Here is a 17,323-nt window from a genome sequence, read left to right on the forward strand (position 1 = left end):
ATGTGTTAATTTGTACAAACCAGAAGCAGCAGTAAGAGAATGGCTGGATTCTCAGTTTGGGGCATTTTTAAGAGATTTCCAGGAGCGACCTAGTCTTTCTGTTGCCGTGACTCTAGGTCAAGAGTGGTCAGGAGAAGGGCTGGAGGGGGTGGGAGGGGACGTGTGAAAGATGCCGGTCACTCATCTTCCTGGGGGTCCACTCTGAGCACAGGCCCTTGGTCGCCTCTCAGCCCATGCAGGGGAGCTGGTGCAGCAGGAAGGCCCTGGCTGGGCCTTGGGAGTCCTGAGGTCTCCTTGCTGTGACCTCGGGAAGTTACTTTGCCCACCTGGTCCTCTTTCTCCTGCCTTGTAAGATGAGATTGTGCTAGTTGGGGTTCTGATCTGTAGGTGACAGAAACTCACATAATAATTGCTGAAACATCTCTCTTTTTATGACCTGCAGATGAGCTTCCTTTAGGCAGTGAGAAGGCAGTGGCTACAGGTTTACCCTGCCCCCCAGATGAGGACCTGATCCAGACCTAAAATTCCAAGGAAGGATCCGGATGGTCTGTCCTGGTCTCAGCTTTACTCAGGTGCCCGTGACCAAGAGAATGGGATAGTGAGGCTGATTTTTATCAGAAGGTAAGGAGCAGAGATGCTGGGCAGGCAGTAACGACCGCTGTCTGCCAAAGAGAAGGAATAATCACCGTGAATTCCAAATTAAGCAAAATATGTTTGCCCATTTTATCAGTTAAATATTTACTGATTTCTCCCAACAAGCACTTTCTTCTTTCCTGTTTTCTTCCTTCTTTAGTGTGACCGAAATTGTTTATAGAGTAGGTTGGAGTTTTATCTTCCTGTTCAGCATTTCTTCTGCTAAGAATTCGTTTGATCACTGGCCTCTCTTCCCTTCAGCGGGTGCAGAAGACCCTCCCCACTGCCACCCCCCCCCACCATAAGGCCTCTGTAGTCATGATAGACAGACTCCCAGTGCGTAAAGGGGCCCCTTTCACTGCAGTTATCAAGACAGTGAATTTACTCTTCTCTCCATCTTGTTAAAACATACCCAGGGGAAAAGAGATCAACTTCCAAACTTTAAATTTTATTCTATGACTCCATTTGCAAAAGAATCTGCAGCAACTCACCCCTAAACACTCACACATACACACACAGACAAACAAACAGCAAATCACCCAACCAGCCAGCCAACCAACCAACGAACCAGCCCAAACAACTACAGCACCAACACAGTAAGTTCATCAAAAATCGGGTAGAAATAGACATTTGAGGGAATAAAGCAGAGGGCAGCTGGGTCGTCGCTGAACATAAGGGTGATAGCGGTCCTTGGGTTTAACATCACGTCAGTCCCAGGTTCTTGGTGTCCAGGACAAAGACAGAGACATCCTGTATGTGACCTTAGAGAACATCCCAGTTTATAGGGAGCTATAAAGATCCTCCCCCCTTGAGACAGGCATTATTATCCTCATCTTTTCTAGCTCTATATTCTCAAAGAGATTTCACGTCTGAATTTCTGCTTAAACGTCCATGAATGGCACAAGGGCCTATTTCCTCAACTGCAGGAACAGACTGCATGTGACAGGTTCCTGTGACTCCTACTGACAAGAAATGCTGGTCATGACATTGAGGACTTCTGGCTGGCTCTGCATGGAGCTCACTTGGGGGCATTTGAGGGGCACTTGCTGTAGAAACTGAGCTGTGGTTACACACGTCTGTCACTGTCAAGTTCCAGGCCCGTGGATGCATGGCCTGAGTGATTTCACAACTTCCCTTGTGGCCATGGGCCACGCCTCCTTCCTGAAATGCCCTGAGGTCCTTCAAGTGCCCCTTCTGGGGAGGTTTCTGATCTCTCCCAAGGCTGGCGGCTGCCCCTTCCCCGTGGTTGTCTTCCCCGCACTCAGCCCTCCCAGAGTCCAGCTGTCTGCACATGCCTCCAGTGGGTCCTGGAAGCTCCTTAGCAAGTATTTGTCTACTGAATGGACAGAGGCTAAAGGCCCATGATCTTCAGAAAGAGACACTACCTGGACAAATTTCAGGTGAGCCACCATACGGCCCTGAATTAGACACCATTTTTAGTGCCATGGAGTGAGAAGGATGAAATGTATCCGCCAAGGGAATCAGAGGTAGGAACTTTCCAAAAGTCTGAATATACTGGTTTTTTAAAATTTATTTTATTTTATTTTTTACTTTTTGGGTCTGCCACACGGTATGGGAGATCTTAGCTCCCCGACCAGGGATCGAACCCATGCCCCCTGCCGTGGCAACGCAGAGTTTTAACCACTGGACCGCCAGGGAAGCCCCTCAATATACTTTTATTTAAGTGGCTCTTCTACAGAAAACTGAAATACTGGTTATATTGGAAGAATCCACCAGTCAGCTGACGGTAGTTATTGAGTGTCTACCATGGGCTGGTGTCATGGGCGGCGTGAGCGTCGGCTGGATGGCCGTGCAGTGCTGGGGTCCCCACTCGCAGGACCCACGGCTCCTAAGTTCCTGCCTAAGCAGCTGGTGGTGATCCGGCTGTTTCCTGAGAGAGAAGAAACAAGAGGAGACCTGATCTTGGTGATGGGCTTGTAAGGAAGGGGCTGGGTGGGAGGGTCAGGTAATAGGGTTTTTTTGGGGAACACATTACATTTGAGATGTCTATTGGATGTCCTGTCAGTTATAACCAATGGGAAGCTGCTTAATGCCAAGTGCATTTTCCCGAAGAACTTGGAATACACTGTATTCCACTTCTGTTATAGGGGTCTTAATTTTTGTTTGACTTTTCACCAACCGAATGCTGCTCAGGCACCACCTCATTCCTCCTCCACTTCCTTCCATCCTTCTCTTTCTGTTTACTTTGCTTCCTTTCTGTTGATTTGGGGGAAAGAAAATAAGCCCTGTCCTTCTCTACTCTCCTCAGGTACGGTATTTCTAGATAACGGATGCCTGCAATGCATTCATTCATTCAACAGACCTTTACCGACCGCCTTGCTCTGCACTAGGCTAGCATGAGAAGATGAAAGGAGTAAATACAAAGAAGAATAAAGCAGAATACGAAGTGAAGTGAGGATACAGAATGGTAACCAAGTAACTGGGACATTCAGTTGCAAGCAAACATGAAGAGCAGAGGGAACCTCGGAGGGGTGGCTCTAGGTGTGCCAGAAAAGTTGCACAGCGGAAGTGTCTTTGAGGTGCTCTTTGAAGAATGCGAGTCCATGAAGCAGAGGGGAGAGGGGAGCAGCTGGGGCCGGGCTGGAAGAGTCCTGGGGGCCGGGAAAAGGGGTTTGTACTTTGAGAGTCTGGAGCTTGTCAAAGTTTAAAATAATAACCTAATGACACCATCAGGTTGGACGATGTCTTACCTGCTGATTCCACAGTAACCCTGTGTCTGGGGAGAGGTTTACTGCTCTCCTCCTGTGTTACAATGAGACCCAAAATTCCAGAACCTTCTGCACTGGCAGACTCTTCTATCCTGGGGACATAGGGGTGCAGCCATTACTCCCTCCCCATGGGAACAGAGCTCGCTCTCTAGACCCCTGTTACGCTGACCCTCACTTCCAATTCTAGAAGGAATTAAATGTAAAAACTACGGTTGGAGGTAAGATTGCTCACCGCTTTCTGTGGCCAACAAAGTGGGGTCCCATCTGCCAGCATTTCGAAATAAGTATTCCATTTTTTACATCTGGTCAGACCCCCCCTACCCCAGGTGGTGATACACCAGTGTGCGTGCTAGGGATATTTTATATTGGTGTTGTGGTCATGTGTGAGTGTGAGTATTTGTGGGTGTATGTGTGTCTCAAGGTGGCAGCCACAGCTGACCCACCCTGAAAGAGGGCATGTCAAAGTCAAGGTAAAATGCTCGTCAAGCTGATTCACAGGCAAAGAAAAGGACTGCTTTTTTTGTGAGAGTATTTTCACAGTTTAGAACCAGAGGCTTCCAGACATGGTTGAAAGCTATGCTGGGCAGGAAACATAAACCTTCCTTGCGAACCTCCTATGAAGGGCATGCCAACCATAAATATTTAGCATTATTAAATGCAAGTATTTATTAAAAACATGGGGCTTTATTTTAAAGGATTTCCGGGCTTATTGTACTTCGTGTCAACAAACGTTAGCATGTATGGCTTTACCTCCCAGAGAAAAGTTTCAGTAGCGGGCATTTAGTGAGATCTGTACACCTACACGTTGCAGATGGTCTCGTTCTATAAGAGATGAAACTGCATTTGGTGGAGCTGATTAAATATAAAAACACCACCATCTGCCATTTATTCTAATAGAAAATGGTTTGGGCAGATGCTGACATCTTTGGAGATGATTGATTCATCCCTGACAAGAGAAGTGGCTCAGAGCCATCTAGCTGCCCACGGCTCAGACAATCCCTGTTCACAACACAAGGGCCAAGCCGGGCGCTCTGATTTGGATGTAGCAGGTGAACAGACAGCACTTCAATAACGAAAAGCCAAGAATTTCTAAGCGCATCGACTGTCTTCTCCCCACTCCCTGCCTCTCTTGACTTCTGGCCTATATTTAGCTGGAAGAATATTCTAGCCACACGCTGCATTGTATTAAGTGCCGGTTACTCCAGCACCGGGATACCTGGAGGAGAGTCTATTCTCATTTTAGTGTTAAAAACTTTCAAATGCTCTCTTCATGTGCTACTGCTGGGTAGAGAATTATTTTCCCTAAGCCGACTGTAGGGTTTCATTAAAAAATATATTGTTTACAAAGCAACCATGACACCCATTCCAAACTGACTTGGAAACAGCTGTATCCATACTGTGAAACATCTATGGTGATCAAATGCCCTTTACAAGGAGATAACAAACTGTGTCTTTCTGTAGGAATATTTTTGTAACAATTCTTTTACAGCCTAAATATTTTCAGGAAGAAAATTTAGACATCAAGACATTTATTTGGTACTACGTTTATAAAATATCTTTCTATTTATGTAGTGATCGTTAGATGTGAACTAATTTTTTTTCTCTGATAGAATTAAATTCAGAGGTGAAGCTGGGTTTTCCCATCTTGTTCATCACATTTTAAAATATTTGAATTCTTTGTGTTGTGTTAGGCAAAGTGATTTAAGACTATTTCTTGATATTATTTTCAATTAAATGCAGCCAACCTACACCCCAGTGCATTTGTGCTGCAATTAACTATATTTGTGTGCCTAAAATTATGCCTGTTTGTATAGATATGTTTCCATTTTGTGCTCATAGAAAATTCTGTTATTTTGAATTAGGTGCTCGTCCACTTAGTGCCTCTCTATTTCTCTATTTCCTGTTGTCTATTTCTTCTAACCGCTGTCTACTCTAATAATCAAAGCAGGAGAATTAAAGTTCATCTATTTCTCTGCCAGCATTTTACGTGAGACGTGCAGTAAGTGTTACTGGAAACTCCATCTCTCAGTCATGTTCCCAGCATCTCTCTGTCACGTTCCCAGCATCTCTCCTCTACCTCCTCTCTTCTCTGCCTCATAGACCAGCCTTTGAACCACTTTTCATATCCTGCTGACATCTTTCCTCCCCCTGCCCCCGACATTGACCACTGGTCTTCTCTACGTTGTTTATGATCTTATTTCTTTCTTATTCCTCCAGGTGATAGGCATCCTAGGAGTCACCTTTCCAGAGCAGTGGGAAACTCTGATGGGGTAGTTTTCTCCTTTCACTGGAGTTATCACCACAGACTTTGGCCACCTGCCCACACCCTTCTTCTTGAACTTTCTCCTTGTCTCTCTACACGCAGAGGCATTCTTTTCTTCCCTTTTCCTTCCTCACCTGTCTCTCCCTTTCTGGCCTTGCTTGTTCTTCCTCCCTGCCAAGAGGAACTACTCGCTGAGAGCTGGAAACACCTAGAAGAATAAGATGCCATTATGGGTAGAATTGTCCCCCACCTTGTCCATGTGCTGAAGTTCTAACCCCCAGTACCTCCAGATGTGACCATCTAGGAGAGAGGGTCTTTAATGAGGGAATCAAGTTAATGTGAGCTCACTAGGGCCGCCCTGATCCAATTGGACTGATGTCCTTATAAGAGAGTCACCTGGAGGGAAGGTGACCCCACGAAGACACAGGGAGAAGACGGCCATCTACAAGCCAAGGAGAGAGGCAGGAAGGACAGAGCCTTCCCTCTCAGCCTTCAGAAGGAACAAATCCTGCTGACACCTTGACCTCGGACTTCCAGCCTCCAGAACTGAGAGACAATGCAGGTCTGTCGGTCTTCCCCCAGCCTGTGGTGCTTTGTTACAACAGCCCTAGGAAACTAATACAGAGACCATCCCTGCCCTCAAGAGATAAAGATGCAGAAGGCAATCATGAGATGGTGGCAGTTGCTAATGAAGCGTGGTGGAAAGACAGAGAAAGTCAGAATTTAGAGGAACAGTCATGTGAACGGGTTGGGAAGGCTTCTTGGAGGATGGGGCACAAATGTTGCAACTTAAATGATGAGTAAGGAGTTTTCCAGCAGATGTTTAGAAGCAAGTATTCTGGGCAAATGGGAAAACTTATGCAAACGTAGGAGGACGCAGGGGAACTGTGGTCACAGGTGAGTTTTGTCTGGGCACTCGGGTAATGATGGTGGTTCATGTGGTACTTTTTCCCTGCATCCCTCTTCCTTCAGGACACGAACCCACTTCCTGCCTCTTCACCCTCCTTCATTCTGACGGACGTTATTTGGAATCCAAACCTTGGATTTGAAATATGAGAGGAACATGCATCCTGCTACCTCTTGCTGCATAACTTAGTGGTTTAAAGTAATAACAAGTTGCTGTAAATCACAGCTCTGTGGCTTGGCTGATTTCAGCTGGACAGTTCTCTCGGGGTCTCTCAAGTGCTGCCGTCGGAGGGTGACTGGAACTGGAATTCATCTGAAGTTTTGACCGGGCAGGGGTTCCAGACAGCTTCTTCACTCACGCCTGGCGCCCAGCTCGCATGGATGGCTGGAACAGCTGCGGTTGCCTGCATCTTTCCATGCCGCTTCTCCACATGCCAGCAAGGGCGCCCTCACAGCATGGTGGGACCAGGTGTCCAGACTTCTTGCTTAGGGCCTGGCTTTCTCCAGAACCAGCCTTTCAAGAGGCAAAGGCAGAAACTTGCCCCCAAGCCTTGAAAGTCATACAGCAATGCTTCTGTCACATTTTATCAGCTACTCCAGCTGGGCCAAGATTCAAGGTGAGAGGGACTGCAGGGGGGCATACCTACTGGAGGTGTGGCTAATTAGAGAACAGTTACCACAAGCAGTTTCCAGGTCCTGTTACTGGCTTGTGTTGAGTTCCACCTTTCTTGTGGTTAGTGAGGTGAATCTGTGAGATCCTTGTCAGGAACTTGAACTAGCAACCAGCACCACAAAATGGATTTTATTTACTTGAGAAAACTGGACCAAAGGAGTGTCAGATTTAATAACTAAGTCCTCTTCGCTGGAGCCAGGATGACTGCATGCAGATGTCGCAGTCCGGAGCTCTGTTGGACAGTTCAGCTAGAGCCAAAATTGGCCAGTGATGGAGATCAGAAACTCCTCTGGTGGTTTGATACTTGCAGGGTGACTAGAGGAATAAAGGGCATCATTTGTAAAGCCGTGAAGCCTTCCTTTAACGAATGAGGGCCCATTAACGTGATCATTCGGCCCCTTTATAGGAAGTGCCTGGGTGCTCTCTGATGCTATGACCCACGGGTCATGATGCAGAGCCTTTCAAGGACATCCTCTTTGAAGCCAAAGCAACTAAAATATAAGTCAAGGTAAAAATTAAACTGATTGCTAATTCCCTTTCTGTGAAGTATCTTTCAATCCTAGTTAACAGGATTTAATCTTCAAAGCAAGGAGCCTTGTTTGCTAAATCCTTGTAAGAGACACAGTCGTCAGCAGGGACAGGACAGCTGGATTTTCAGTTGCAGTCAGAAGCCACGAGTGGTCTGAACTCCGCACACGCAGCATCCTCCCCTGGGGTGGCCCACGGTGTGGGCAGCTCCCAGCTCTTCATCCTCAGGTTGGCATTGCTGTGTCCACAGACTCTCGGACCACTCTGTGTAATTTGTACCATTTCCCTGTGATATTAGTTTTCTTTCTTTTTTTTTCCTGTGAGCAGATTTTTCCTGCCATATGCTCATTTAATTCTAATTGTGGTGCATGAACATCTTGTGCAGTAAGTGGCCATGTCCCTGGAGGCTCTGTGAAGCTGAGCTGCATGTGACCGGTGACACCCTGTCAACGTGAGACACTCATTGGGCAGGTCCCGATAACATGGATCTCCCATCCCCATGCACAGGTCCAGAATTTTTTTGTTCTCTTAGTAGGAAGCCTGTATTGTTTGATTGCTCCCAAATTGCTTACACATTGGTTAGGGAAAAAAATTCCTATGTGATGTGTTTTTAGAAACAGTTTTCCTGAGTCCTGGACCCTACAGTTTGAACCTGGCCAGGGAAGGCTGAAAGATGAAATGTTCATTTTTAAATTCCCCAGGGCCAGCAGTAGAAGTTTCTTGGCCCCGGCAAGTTGACGAGACATAATGGTCCTCACCAGTAGGTCTTGGGAACATCCAAGGCAGGCTTTTTCCCAAATGTTCACCTTCTCAATGGAAAGCTTGGCTTCTGTCAGCTCAGTGTCACTTGGCCTGGCCTTGCAGGTAAAGGGAGATGAAGGAAGGGGCTGGGCAATGACATCCTGCCCTGTGATGTTCTCACCTCAGAGATGAGCAGGGCAACGATTTCTGTAGAACTGTAGCATCTCTTCCTGTGAAACTGATTGATGCCTCCTTGTTTCTGGTTTGGCCAATGGTCAATTAACCTTCTCCTCTCATTGCCCGCTTTTCTCTCAGTGCCCACCCTTTTTAGGAATGAGTCCTACTCATTTCTAAAAAATTTCTCCCAGCTAGATTTGAGTCACCCTCCTGCTGGCTGTGTGCATATTTGCGTGTCTCTCGCCAGCATGTGGAAGAGATCAACCATGGTAGTTTCTTTTTAATGTTCTCCCTTTCTATTTATACTTTAATGCCTTTGCAGGTCTCAATCAGCTCACTTCTCAGTCTTCATATTTCCAAACTTCATATTTCTATATTTCGTTCACGTCGAAGCTCTTCTAATCCTTTGGATGATTTTTGTTGCCTTTCTTCTGCTTCTCTAATCTCTTTCTGTAGAGATATTCACCAGAACAACACCAGGTATGTCAGGGGGAAATTAATTCATTCACCATTTCACTAAGATTTAATCTGGTCCTGTGTTTTCCCAAGAGCTATGTTAGCTGTGTCAAGGTTGACAGATGTTTTTTGTTTACTTTACGATCACGTTTCAGAGTTTGGTTTGCTCTTTAGGAGGCTAGAATCACCTTGAATTTTCAAGAAATAGCCTAGACAACTCCTTGAAGGTTGTGAAGCACAGCCTTCCTTCAAATCAGCTACAGTGGGAGCATTTACACCACGGAAATTGGCAGACACTGCAAAGGCTTTTTTTTTTTTTTTTTTTTTTTAATGAAGAGCCAGTTTACCTTTGCATCACTAGTTATGATGGATAGATTTGGTATCCATGGGCTCATATGTACAATTCAGGTCAGTTTATGGTTCATGAAACATTGATGCTCTATAAGACTATAATAGGTGTTCATTCAGCAAAGGGATTTTGAACAATTATGGGGTAAAGACAATTAAAGATGGTTTTTTTAAATCAAAGGGCATCTTCTGGTCTTTAAAAATGGTAATGTACTTCGTGAATATTCAAGAGAGAGAGAGAGAGAAATTGAATAAGTTGTTTCCCTAATTATTTAACTGAAGAACCCTCTCCCCTAGAATGCTGACCTGTTATGATGTCACTGGTCCCTGAGCGATTGTGTTTTAGATTCTTTCTCCTGAAAGTATACCATTAGATGCATCTCAGTGGGTTTGTGAAAGCTTGCTGTAGGTGGGGCTCCACCCAAAGTCAGGGAGCTCACAGACTTCATGGTCCCTTATTCAGCCTGCATTCTTCCATCTCTGTCTTAGCCAGTTCTTACTCAGTGTTCCATTCCTAACAAAAACATTCTTGTCCATAACACCCAGTCTTTGGGACTTGACGAAATATCTTTTTTGAAAGTCTAAATAAAGGTGTTTTCTTTTTCCTCAAGGAAAACCCTAATTAGTTAGATATTGCTGTAAGAAGAAAGCACCCCCCGCCCCAGTAATTGTGCTTATGTGTTGGGTGACCTCACCCTTGATTACAGGTTATGCCTACGTGTGATGAGCAAAGCGGTCCTCAGCTAAATACAACACAGCTACGTGCTTCTTGTCTCGTAACCATGATCCAGTGCCTGTGTTTGGACAAGGCCATGACTGTTAATTCTGCTTAAATTTGATTAAATATTGACAGTAATATTGATGTTTTTTGTAAAGTGATTTTTTTGTATGCTAGTAGATTTTATTTTGATGGTCCATTGATATGAATTGTGAGGAACAATTCAAATAGAGTATTAACAGATAGCAAGAAAAGATTTTAATATGGAAGTAAGAATTGGAAGGGAATTGTTAACTCTCTGAATAAATACACATACATTTTTCTCAAGATCTTAGTTTTATGTTTCCTGAGGTCTGTGCCCTGACAATGTGCAAGTCTGTTTTATTGAGATTTTACTAAGGGGGTGGGGGACCCGAGACCGCTTATGGATGGTCTAAACAAATGAACTTCCAAGTGATAGATGACCCTGAGGTCCAGAGCCGTTGAGAGACTGGACCTCTCACATAAATATTCATGAGCTGCTACATGGAGTTCAGTTTGGCAACAGATAACTAAAAATGAGCTTAGATCTGATGATTTCACTCTTAGGAACTTAAGGAACTAACATACAAGGATATTTACTGCAGCACCATTTATAAATTCAAGAAAATGGGAAAACTTTAATATCTACCAATGGAGGATTTGTAAAGCCCATTATGGTAGATGTATAAAATAAATATTATACCAATCATTTAAGATGATGATATTGATCAATATTTTTTGACATAGGGAATATGCATGATATATTGTTAGGTTTCAAAAAGCTGCTCGTGAAAGAGTCTGGCAGTATACCCATGTTACTAGCCCATGGGGGTTAGTTACTCCATTTTGGGGGGTAAAATTTACATAAGTATAGATGTAAACCCAGAAATATATTGTGCATATATATGCGTAGGAAAAATATAGATGTTTATGCATCAGGCTGTTAATGATCAATTGCTTTTAGGGAAAGAAATATGGGTTAACTTTCTGCTTAGTGTTTTCTGTTATCTGCTCTTTTTTTTCACTTTTTAAAAATAATTTTTATTAGAGTATAGTTGATTTACAATTGTGTTAGTTTCAGGTGTACAGCAAAGTGAATCAGTTAATGACCTATATGAGAGAAGAATCTAAAAATGAGTGGAGATCTATATGGAACTCAGCCTCCAGGGACTGCCTACCTGGATTCTGCCTTGCTCCTGAGCCCAGGACTGGTCTTTGTTTTTTTTCTGATTCCCCATCCTTGAGTCCTCGAAGTGTTATCTGTAGCATCCTGGCTCTTCCGGTGCCATCTTGCCTTGGTTGGGGCCTCCCTTGGCACTGGCTTGTGGCCTCCCAACCCGCCCTGTGTCTGCTGAGGTCCTGCTCCTGGCTGACAGGCCAACCGCGACCCCCCTTCTTGGGATCCATCACCCATCGAGACGGTTACCTCCTTGCACACCTTCCAGACGCCCAGGACAGTGCACCCACCCGATGGATTGCCTCTCAGTTCCCACGGGGGTCCTGTCCCCTCATCCCTGTGCCTGGCCCTGCTGGTGGGTCTCCTTCCTGCTTGGGCCTGTGTCCATTCTCAGGTATGAATCCCAGGAGATTCCACCCTGTTAGGCCCCATGGCCCCGGACAAAACCAACTCAGACCGGATGCTGGATATTCGTGTATAGAACGACCTGGATAAACTCACCCAGTTAGCGGGGATTCTGTCAGAACCAGTGACATGCTGGGGCAGGAAAGCTCATGTGAGAATCCTTAGAAGGGTTGTTTGTGGATCACGGGTCCTTTGGGGGCTTTGGTGGAGGCATTCCTGTGTGTCACTTTAGGGCCCTGTGCGGCCTTCTCACTTTCCTACCCCGGCCTTCTCCCCATCCCTGTGAGGCCTGCCCTCTGATAAGAACCAAAGAAGCCTTGCCAATGAGCCATTATGACGCGGGAGCAAAGGTTTGTCTTCGAACAGGGTTTTTCTGGGACTGCGTCCCAGCCCCGAGATTAGGCAAGGGTGATGCTGGCAGGAGTAGTTCTGTTATTCTGTGTGGAAGTCACAGACCCCGCTCTTTCCTTAAAACTAAGTGGCAGCTGCACCCCCGTGAGCTTGAGCTCTGCTCTCTTCTCTCCCATCCTGAGTTCATCTCTGCTGCCTTCGTCCTATTGCCCCTTCAGCGCCCACCCCCCTGTCATTAATGATGATTTTTTTGTGGGACACAGTTCAACCCAAATAGCTCCTCCTCTGGCCCCTAAATTGATATCCTTCTTACATGCAAAATACATTTCTACCCATTCTATTGGCCCAAATAGTCGAATATCCCTAGCTAACCATACAGGGGCTCTGAAAGGGAGCCTATCTGGCAGACAGGCAGTTTTAGGTGGGTGTGCAGCACACACAATGCTTTTGCATCAGGAATTTATTTGATACTTACAACTGGCAGGAGACAAACCAAGCCTGACACAGATGGAGCAGACATTAAAAAAATAAGTCAGTTTTTTAATATGGAAACAAGGCCCAGGGGGCTTCAGTGGGGGGTGGAAGGTCACATGGCTGGTGGGGAGGGAGGGGGGCCAGGTCAAGGCCCTTTCAGGCATTCTGTAGCATTCATTTGTCTGTGTCTTGTCTGCAGGAGTTGATTTATTGATGGGTGACCTCAGAATCGATGTATTTTTTCAGGTAGGCTCTGTAATATGCATGGTGCGGTGCGGAACAGGTGAAACCAGGTCCCTGTAAAGGCCAAACAACCAGCCTGCAGATCACCGTGTCTGGGTTCTAGAAACTGGGGGCATGTTCTCTTTAGTCAAACTGTTTGGAATTCGATTTCAGGGATTCCACCGTGTTGAACTACAGCTTGGAAAGCACACAGCGATGCTTTTGGAGAGCGGAGGAGAATCTGGGGGGCCGTTCCCTTTTGCACCTCGCTTTGTCACTCCGTTCTCGTCACAGCCCTGTCGGGACAGCCTCTAACTCTTTGGGTGAGGCATCTGCTTTTTCTTTGGCTTTGTCCAGTGTCCTGAACAGTCTGCAGCTGTTCAAATGGGGCTTTTTCTAAGCAACACCTCTGTGTTCACTTCCGCCGTTACAGGCTTTACTTCAGTAGGTAAATAAGATACAACGGAACTTGGTGTTCGGTAACATTGAATAAGTGAGCAGTGAAAACACAAGCGTGAGATGGGATTGCCCTGGAGGCAGGACAGGAAGCTCTCTTCTCCCTCTGGCCAAGACGCTCTTCTGGCTTCACTGCGTGCAAGTCACTTAAAATCTCTTTTTCCCTCTCTCTCTTCCTGCCTCTCCCCCTTCTAAAATTCATTTTGTAGATCAATACTATGTCTCTAGGGTCAAATAATTGATGCAAACGCCTCTTCTCCTTCAGAGGCCATTTGCCAAAAGGAAAATCATTTCTCTAACGAAAATTAGGCCCTAAAATTTTTGCCAGGGTGTTAGCTATAGGAATGGCGGTTAGGAAACGTCCATTGTAAATCACGCAAGTACAACGTTGAAAGCTTATTAAAGTCACGCTTTACTACTCAAAGCAATTTTTGGCTATTGCAAATGTGGCTTCTTTGTTTTGTAGCACCATGTGGCCAATGCCATGGTGTGGAGTTCCCTAAAGAAATCTTATCCTTAGATCCACAGAGTGAAATTGAACCGCGTGTGAACACCTGAGAAATGCGTGTGGCAAGTACAATACAATGGCCTTTGTTTTCTACTGGTCAGCGCAAAAGATAAGGAATCCATCCTAGAAACATGGAATAGAAGTTAAAACAGCCATAGCAGGCCTCCATCTCTATTTTTTTCCACTGTCTCAACTCTTTAGCCTGCCACTGTCTCCTATCCGGCTCTGTGCCTCAGTTTCCTCATCTGCATCTGCACTGTGTGACTATTGAAAGGTTAAGTGAAATAACACACACCGTGTTTAGAAGAGTGCCTGGCACGCAGTAAGCGCACAAAGACGTGTGTTATTACGATCATTATTATAATGCCATCAGCAGCCCAGACTCGGAGTGGGCTCTATTCCTCCAAGGTGATGGCCGGCAGAACGATGTTTTTGTCAAACTGGTCCTTCCATAAGCACCATCTGTCTCTGGACCAGGAGGGTGCAGTGCTTGGGAACGTGTCTAACGGACTGCGGGATGATTTACAAATTGGACATCAATGCTTCTCGGAATCTGCAGGTCATAAAATCCGCTTCAAGCAAAGCCCACTCAGAGCTGTCAGGATAACTTCAATGGGATGCTTTCCAACAATATATGGGGAGATGGGGCCCTGGCAGAAATTACATCTATTTTGATCATTTTATACAAAACCGCCCAAACTTTATGACTGGAACCTCATATGTCAATCTCACTGATACATACGCTGTCAGCTCAGTGATCACGATCATGTATTTTGACAGCAACATCTGTCACCTGTTCCGAGGCCTCTGTTTATTTGATGTAACAGACTATGTGGCATCGTACGCTTTCTGTTCCTTCAGGTACATTTTCCCAAATTCCACGGGCTCCTGGAGGAAATGCCGCTTCAGATGGAGGAGGAAGGACCTGGGGTCTCAGCCACGCTTCTAGCTACATGCCCATGGCCTGTCTGGCAAATACGGGGTTGCGTCACAATCGTCAAAAATATTTGTGTATCCCTCAGACCGAGGCCCTTCGGAAGACTAAATACACAGGATTTATAATGAGACTCGATTATGGTTGCAGCAAAGGTGAGAATTACAATAAAACCCAAAGCCAAGTCTCATTTCTATGAGAACGTGCAGCCGCCTCTCGCAAACCACATTTTTTACCAGAGTTGTTCACAAGTCCATCTATGGACATGTGCTAGTTTCATTTGTAGTAAGATGATGCATGGGGCCTTTCTCGTGCAATGAGGACCCGCAGGGAGAAAACAAAACAGGTTAAGTGCTCCCACATTCTAACAGAGTGCTAGAAGTTGGGGTCAGACACCTCCACAGGCCCCACCAATGTCACCCGCCCCCCTCGTCCCCAGGCTCAGCCCCCCTTGCCCCAGGCTGTATGAGAAGAGGAATGGGGAGAGAAAGGCAGGTCTGGAGGCTGACCTTCTGGGAAGTGCAGAGTTGGGTGGTGGTGGTGAGAGCCTTTCCTTTCTGCCATGGTGGAGGGTGGTGTCTTCATCCTTGAAGTCAAGGGCAAGTCTCCAAGGGCATCATCAGGGTTGATAGAAGTGTCTGTGAACGAGGGGCCTGCAGCTCATCCTTTGGTAGATGCTTGCTGAGCTCTATCTCCTCCCTGTATCTTATCCCTGGGCCCATCCTGGTGCTACTGTCTAAGTGGAATTGGGGAGGGTTCTAAGGAGAGCTCCTTAGAGATTCTCTGACAACTAAAGATGTGCTCCGTCGTGGAGACTGTTACCTTTTTGGGTGCAGAGATTTCTGAAGGCAGGAGGCCAGCTGGGATGAGAGTCTGATGTGCCTTGGAGAAAGGTGGGTTTGACCCCCATCCATTCCAGCTTTCCAAGGCCATTAGCAGGCACAGAAGAGAGGATGCCGGGCTTCTTGCGGTTCCACATGAGACCATGATGTTATTAGAGGTGCAGGGCCCCGGAACCAGGGCTTCAGGACACGGAGAGGCCAAAGTGGAGCTGAACAGCATCCCGAGAAGACCACACCAGCCAACCACGGGGAGAGGGTCCTATAGCAGGGGGCGTGGCAGCAGACTGGCGCCCTCCTCTCTACTGCACCCATCCAGGAGCTGTACCCCGGGCCCTCATCCCCCTGCTGCCCTTTGCCTAGAAGTCTCCTCCATCTGCATCTACCACCCGTCCCCTGGCTTCATTCAGGCCGCCACTGACACGTCTTCTCCTCGTAGACACCCTCCCTGGCTGCTTCATCTGTGCGAACACCTCTTGTCCCTCTGCATTCCCAGACCCTGCTTTATCTTTCGACAGCACTGTCTGACATTGTACTACACATTCATCCGTTCCCTGGTATCTCCCCTGCCCCCGACACAGGGTGTGTAAGGTCCAAGGGGACCCGGGATTTGCTTCAGCCGACACGTTCTCTCCATGGCCTAGGAGAGGTGCTGCATGTGTCAGGTGCTCAGAAAACATCTCTTAGATGAATGAATGAATGAATGAATGAGCTGGCCTGATCCTTCCTCCTTCGTCAGGCGGTCGGTCGTGGTGGGCAGTCCCCAGCGGGAGTCGTTCAGGTTTCTTCCCTTCGAGAACCATCGTCTGTCCTTCTTGGGCCTGACCCGTGCCTTGGGCTCAGCCACCAGGGCTGGGTTTGACCAGGAGAGACACCTGCAGAAAACTTGGAGGAGAGAGAGTTAGGGGTCATTCTTCCCAGGCTCCGTCCCTGCTGGGCTGTGCCTGGCAGCGGCTGAGGCCACCAGTGCCCACCGTGGGTGCCCCCTCCCATGGCTGGAACTCCCGCCTCATGCCCCTGAGACCTGGGCAAGGCTTCCTGCCATGGCCCATGTCCTGGTCTTCCCTGCGCCGCCCCCTGCTCTGTGAACAGGCTCTTCATTAAGCTCATCCACGGCCCCTTGAGCGTGTCGTCTCTTTCCTGCTGAGACGTGACTGATGCACCAGCCTCCCCACGCGCTCGCCCTCCTTCATCCTGAGCTAGCCACGCAACCTCGCTGCCAGGGTGCAATCCATGGCCAGCTGCATCAGTGGTACCTGTGAGTGTGTTAGAATGCAGACTCTGGCCTCCCCGTGGAGTCTGAATCTGTATTTTGAGACGCCCCGGATGATCTGCGTTTGAGTCTGCACAGCACCAACTGGAGAAGGGGGGGCGTTGTGTGACTGTGGGGCCACGCTCTACCCCGACACTCCGTGGTTCATTTGTAAACTAGCAAGGCAGGCTCTTCAAACATCGCCTACACACTTCTTCCCTCTGCCTCTTGTGGGCAGAGTCGGGGATGCTCTCCTGCTCTGGATTCAGGCTGCCTGGATTCCAATCTTTCTTCTCCTCCTCACTAGCTGTGCAACTCAGGGAAATTTCCTAACCCTCTCTGTTCCCTTGCTTGTCCAGTGAGGATGGTAATCGTGCTGCCTAATGGGATTGAGATGTAAGTCACATGATGCATATGCCTAATGGGATTGAGATGATTAAGTAAGTCACATGATGCATAAGAAGTGAGGGAACCAAGTATGCGGATATATGTGGTAAGATGGACTCAAACCA

The 17,323-nt window shown here is 46.9% G+C and overlaps 1 long non-coding RNA gene across 1 annotated transcript; it reads left to right on the forward strand.

The window, feature by feature from the left end:
- Positions 1-1,575: 1,575 nt before the first annotated feature.
- LOC113624096 (uncharacterized) lies at positions 1,576-14,879 on the forward strand. Its single transcript, XR_003434212.1, has 5 exons — positions 1,576-2,033; positions 2,903-7,712; positions 11,269-11,764; positions 12,800-12,846; positions 13,799-14,879. It is a non-coding gene; the product is annotated as an uncharacterized LOC113624096 (long non-coding RNA).
- The last annotated feature ends 2,444 nt before the right edge of the window (positions 14,880-17,323 follow it).

The sequence above is a fragment of the Aethalodelphis obliquidens genome, unplaced genomic scaffold (genome assembly GCF_003676395.1).
Source record: "Aethalodelphis obliquidens isolate GAN/ISIS:26980383/991018 unplaced genomic scaffold, ASM367639v1 scaffold12, whole genome shotgun sequence".
In the NCBI taxonomy this organism is placed as follows: domain Eukaryota; kingdom Metazoa; phylum Chordata; class Mammalia; order Artiodactyla; family Delphinidae; genus Aethalodelphis; species Aethalodelphis obliquidens.